This window comes from Myotis davidii, unplaced genomic scaffold (genome assembly GCF_000327345.1).
Source record: "Myotis davidii unplaced genomic scaffold, ASM32734v1 scaffold866, whole genome shotgun sequence".
Classification (NCBI taxonomy): domain Eukaryota; kingdom Metazoa; phylum Chordata; class Mammalia; order Chiroptera; family Vespertilionidae; genus Myotis; species Myotis davidii.
In genome coordinates, this window is record NW_006297145.1 from 2,643,568 (window position 1) to 2,649,831 (window position 6,264).

The 6,264-nt window shown below is 44.2% G+C and overlaps 1 pseudogene; it reads left to right on the forward strand.

Moving 5' to 3' along the window:
- The first annotated feature begins 4,546 nt into the window (after nucleotides 1–4,546).
- On the forward strand, nucleotides 4,547–5,781 carry LOC102758493 (annotated as a pseudogene).
- Nucleotides 5,782–6,264: the final 483 nt, after the last annotated feature.

A 6,264-nucleotide genomic window follows, 5' to 3' on the forward strand; every position in this document is an offset into this window, starting at 1 on the left:
TAGAGAGAGTGGAAGAGAGAGGGAAAGACAGAGAGAAATATCGATGTGAGAGAAACACATTGATTGGTTGCCTCCCATAGAAACCCCAACTAGGGCCCTGGCCGGGGAGGAGCCTGCAAGGGAGGTACTTTCCCTTGACTAGAATTGAACACAGAACCTTCAGTTCACAGGTCGATGCTCTATCCACTGAGACAAACTGGCTAGGGCTCCCCATGTTCTTAATTCTACACAGGATCACTTCTCCAGCTCCAAAGGTGTGCAAATGTGCAAAACACCTTCTGACTTTATGGTCTTTTCATCAATTCCTAACCTGGTGGGTCTGAATGGGATACATGGGGATCTGGCAGGTACAGCAGTGTGCAGTGTGGGTCACCTGGGGATAGCCCAGCTTGTTTATCTCAGTGATGCAGGGAAAGGGAGTAGGAGTGGGGACGTCAGGGGAGGAATACTGATCAGGGACTGACTTTTATGTGCACTTCCAGAGATGATTACAGGGCCATGATTAATGGTCTGCAGGAGTTCACCAAGGGAGTACGGAATGTAGAAAACTGGAGAAACACACATGAACCCTTTGGAAAGGATGGGTACAGAGACTCTTACCTAGGGGGGTGCTTAGAAGCCAGACCTTAGACTCTTCGTGGGAGTGTATCTACATTTACCAGCTGAGAATGGGCTAGGCTGCATTAACAAGACAACCTGCAAAGATTTTAGGATTCACACCAGTAAAGTTTAATTCTCACTTATGTAAAGTCCACGCCTCTCTGAGGACAGTAGCTCAGCTCTCCAGGCAACTTTGGTTTTGTGACTCTATTTTCTCAATATGAGGCTTCAGCATGGGAAAAAGGGAGCATGAGACTTCGACAGGGGGAAGAAGGACTGGAGGAACTGACACCAGCAATGAAAGGGTTCATGTCCCCACATGGTACATGTGACGACATGGACATGGCCTTTCCTAACGGTAAGATCCAGGAAGGGCAGCCCTTCAGTGTGTACAGTGGAGAGGAGGACCAGGTAGATGTGTGCACCAGGGACTTCTAATAGAGGAGGGAAGAGAACGAGAAAGTCGAGAAAACCCACAAAGTATTTGAGGAACTAGTAGAAAAGAAAAGTAAGTTTCAGCCAGGCTAGGCATGGCTCAGTGGTTGAGTGTGGACTTATGACAAGGAGGTCATGGTAAGGTTACCGGTCAGGCACATGCCCTGGTTGTGGGCTCAATTCCCCATAGAGGACACGCAGGAGGCAGCAGATCAGTGATTCACATCATTGATGTTTCTATCTCTCTCTCCCTCTCCCCTCCTCTCTGAAATCAATAAAAATAACATAAGAAAAAGAAAATTTCAGTTTACTCATCTCTCAAATAAAGATGATCTCATCTACATACTAAGGATATTGTGAAGATTAAATAAGAAAATGCACATATCTTTAACCCTATCCCTTTGCCAATGGCAAGATTTTTTTTAAGACATAATTTTTTTTTTTTTTTGTAATTGGTGGTTGTATTACTCTAAAATGCCAGATTGCATATGGTATAAATGACTGTCGGGTACAGCGTTCTCTCCAGTATAAGAATGTTCATTCCTGTAGAAGACCCTAAAAATGGCTGACAATCAGAATTAGCTGGGAACACACACACACACACACACACACACACACACACACACATATGCACAGTGTAACTTAGGCGGATTGGAGCAGGTGTTTGTCCTTGTCCATATTTGGGGCCTGAAATTTTTACATGAACCTCAACAGATGTGCTAGGTAAGAAATGGGCAGGATGGCTGGACATTTTCAAAATGCACCAGGTCCATTACAAGAAATCGGATGCTACTTTTGGGAAATGGCAGGCTAATAATAGTCACGGGTTTCCTGGCTGTGGCATCATGCGGATGACGCAATCGTCCCGCCCTGCCCCCGGCCACTTGGCACCTGTGTATGCAAATTAACCCGCCATCTTTTTTTGGGTTAATTTGCATGCTCACTCCTGATGGGCTGGTGGGTGTCATGAAGGTATGGTCAATTTGCATCTTTCTCTTTTATTAGTGTAGATTATAATTATAATACTACACACATGCATGCATAGTTCTTATTTCACTTAACTTTATGACATAAACATTTCCCCAAGTCATTAAATATTCTGCCAAAACACAACTTGGTTTCACTCCCTTAAGATTTGGGTCAATATCACTGGCTCATCTCCTTGGTATTCCATTTGAGGGGAGAAAAATAAACAGGAACTGGGTTAGGAGAGAGAAGCTCTGTGTTCTTGCCCTAGTTCTGCCACATAATAAGCCGCTCCCCTGTGTATCTCCATTGGCCCATCTGTGAAATGGGGATGATGCTGACCTTCTACCAGCCACACAGCCTCCTCTGGAAGGTCATGTGAGCCATGTGATGGGTGAGCCCAGGATGGCAGGATCACTTTGTGCTGCCTTAAGTGTCATGTTGGTAAGAACTTCTATTGCTGCTCTGCCTGGGTGCATGCACAGAAAGCTCCTAGGAGGCAGGTGTGTATTTCGTCACCAGGCAGCGCTCGCCTGGGCGGTACAGCTCACAGGAAGCACCTCTGCTCCACTCGTCCCCCTGTATTGTCTGTCTTGATGAAAAATGACCAGTTATTATTTCCAACCTTTGGGTCTGGGAGGCCTGAAAGAAATCAGTAGCCACATAAAATAGCTGCTGTTATTGTAACAGCCTTTTCATTGATGGATTTAAAGTGTGAGGTGCTTGGTATCGATTGCTAGCATCTGCCCAGGGGAGGCTGTGCTGTGGGGAAAGCGATGATAATGGCTCCACCAGAGGCTGCAGCATGCTGAGCGGTCTCCCTGGAGCTGTCGGAAAGAGAGCATTTGGGCTAGGGAGGCATCTTGCTTTGCTGGATAAGCGTGCACCTACAAAAGGTGTTTTCAAAGGCACAATCCTGAAAAGCAAGGGCCGCTTCCTTACTGAATTACTTTCTGCCTTGAGAGATTTGAAACTGTGTTTCCCAATTTGAATATTCACTTGCTTCCTAATCTCTTATCTTTCCATTTTGTGGTCCTCTTTTTCTGCAATCAGCGCTTTAATGCAAAAAGTGAAACAACAGTGAAGCATTCTTAAATGAGTCCTGTAATAGAACACAGCACTTTTTTAATATTTCTCTTCCCTTCCTTCTTATCTGTTTTACACGTCCAGTCCACCTTCCTCTCTCTTTCATGCTTGAAATGTTTCCTCTCACTCTTTCAACCTTCAGAAAACAAAAACAAGAATGGAGTATCTACCACATTTAAAACTACAAGATGTTAAGCATTGTGGGAAATACAAAGCTGATTATAGGCTGCATCATCTGCTGCTATGGTTGGGGGTTGGGGCTGTGATGAGAAAGTGGTCCTGTAGGCACCTGGGATGGGTGGAGACCAGCAGGTGGCTGGTCTGGTTGGGAGATCAAGACTGGGTCCCCTGGGCTCCCTGAGGTGTTTTCTCCTGGGGAGTGAGAGCTGTGGCCCCTGGGTATGCTGAGCAGCCTAGTGCTGTGCCAGCAGGGGCAAGCCCGAGCCCAGCAGGAGTGAAATAAGCCAGTTAGAGAACAAGTACCACATGATTTTATTTATATGTGGAATCTAATGAACAAAATAAACGAACAAAATAGAAACAGACTCATAGATACAGAAAACAGACTGACAGGTGTCAGAGGGGAGGCAGGTTGTGGGGCTGGGTGAAAAAGATTAAGAAGGAAAAACCCCACAAAAAAACCTCATAGACACAGAGAGCATTATGAAGATCACTAGGAGGGAAGAGGTGTGTGGGGAGGTAGAAGAGGGTAAAGGGGGGATGCATGGTCACAGCAGGAAACTCTACTTGGAATGGTGAACACACAATGCAATATACAGGTGATGTATTATAGAATTGTATACCTAAAATCTTTATAATTTTACTAGAGGCTCAGAGCACAAAAATTTGTGCATTGGGGGCGGGGTCCCTCAGCCTGGCCTGCCCCCTCTCACAATATGGGAGCCCTCAGGGGATGTCCTACAGACAGCTTAAGCCCACTCCCTGGGGAGAGAGAGAGTGGGCCTAAGCCACAGTCTGACCTCCCTCTGCGGGAGGGAATCTGGCGATCAGGGGAAGGCACCGCCCCATCACCCCACTGCTGTTGCCACTGCTAGCCGCAGCAGCTGTGAGGCCTGAGCCCCGGGCCTTGCAGCCGCTGAGCCACTGCGGCTTTGTCCAGAAGGTTGTCTGGAAGACACCTTGTCTAATTAGCATATTACCCTGCTATTAGTATAGATTAAATAATAAATTCAGCCCTAACCAGTTTGGCTCAGTGGATAGAGCGTTGGCCTGCGGACTCAAGGGTTCCAGGTTCAATTCCAGTCAAGGGCATGTACCTTGGTTGCGGGCACATACCCAGTAGGGAGTGTGCAGGAGGCAGCTGATCGATGTTTCTCTCTCATCTCTCAAAGATGTCTCTAACTCTCTATTCCTCTCCCTTCCTCTCTGTAAAAAATCAGCAAAATATATTTTAAAAAATAATAAATCCAATAAAATTTTTTAAAAATTAAATATAATAAAAGATTGTGCTCTAGGAGAAGAGTACAGCTCACATAAAGTATATTTATGTAAATCTGGCTACTTGTCTAGCATGCTCAGTGGTTCCTGGAAAGGATACCGTTGAACTGGAGATTCCTGGCCAGAATATTGAGGTAGAAGGACTGCAGGTCACACTGGGGTCACTACGTGGAGGCAATGTCTTAGGAAAGGCCAGTCGAGTTATTATTGCCATTCTGGCAGCAGCTCATCTGCTACAGTAGGATGGTTTCATACAGCACTGTGGTGAGATGTTGAAGGAAATAATTAATGTGAAAGCTGTATGTGGTTTTAACACATCAGCAGGGTCCTATGGATTTGATTCTGTAAAGACAAAGTGCCTTGAATGGCTTCGAAACACTCTGAGGCCTCATCAGCTTGTTGAACTTTTTAAAGAACTCAGTACAAATGTCATGAGTCAGCTCTTTGGTTCATATAATTTCTTTGTGATGCAAGTGGCGGTGGATGCATACATAGCTCTTAAAAAGTGGCATTCCTTCAACCTGTGCCTTCTCAGGACGGATCCTTCTGATTGGGACAGATGTCTAGTTTTCTATGAGGAGAAAGGATTTTGAAGGTCTGACTTTCTTTGAAACTGAGCAAGGAAGACCATCTGTATCAGTTCTCAGGCCTTCAAGGTTACAGGATATTATCAGTGATTTGGCTTCTGCAAGAATTACTGAACATGATCCCCCTAGTACCTTCAGAATGACTATCTTCTGTGTGTAAACAGGTGTGGCAAGCAGAAGAGGACAGCAAGGCGGGGCCTCGAGATCTCAATAAAGAAGAACTAGAGGGAAGTGGCATGAGGTGTGGTAGAAAGCTTGACAAAGATGGTGAAGACTGCTGGCGGTGGACATGCTTTTACTTCGCCTTTGACCCACTTGCAACTTATACCACTTGATACATCATTGTCAGATGCAATACAATGAATCAGCCACATGGTAGATCTGTCAGTTTAATACCAGGTGCATAGCATTTGGATTATGACTCGCCTCTTGATAATAGTGGAAAAACTAATATGTAGTAGAACAACTGACTATCAAATACCTGCATTTGAAAAGGACCAGGAGCATGCAGCGATGAACCTGGACAGCAGGCTTCTGATCTTCCCTTTATACATCTGTTGTATTTCTGTACATATCACCAGAAAAAAACAACTGAAAATAATCCTCATCCAGAAAATCTAGAAAGCTGAGGATGGCATCAGTTGGAAACAGTAGCGCTTTGAAAACTTTCTCTGCCAGCCTTAATTTAATGGCCCGATGACGTTCACATCTAAGGTGACCAACAATGACAAAGGCCTTATGAACTGTACAGATAATACGGAAGACTATTCTTACCCTCATTACAATTCTATTCATATGTGAAAAACCATTTTAAAGGCAAGATTATATCTGTCAACCCATTTCTGTTATAAAGATGCCAGCTCATGCTTTTAATTTAGCGTCAGGAGAAAATTGCTATAGGTAAATTTCACATTTCCCTGCAACCAAATATAGATTTAATTTCTAGCTTAAACTTTGATCCTATCTAATGGTAATGTAATAAAGCTGTCCATCTATAAATTTATTTTTATTTTTCTGAAATAATGCTAAAGGAATAATTTGAAAGGCAATTACAAATGCTCTTTCAAGTAATGCATTTAAGGCTGTCCTTTAATTTTTTCAACAGTTCTTTATGATCCTCCTAATAGCTTTA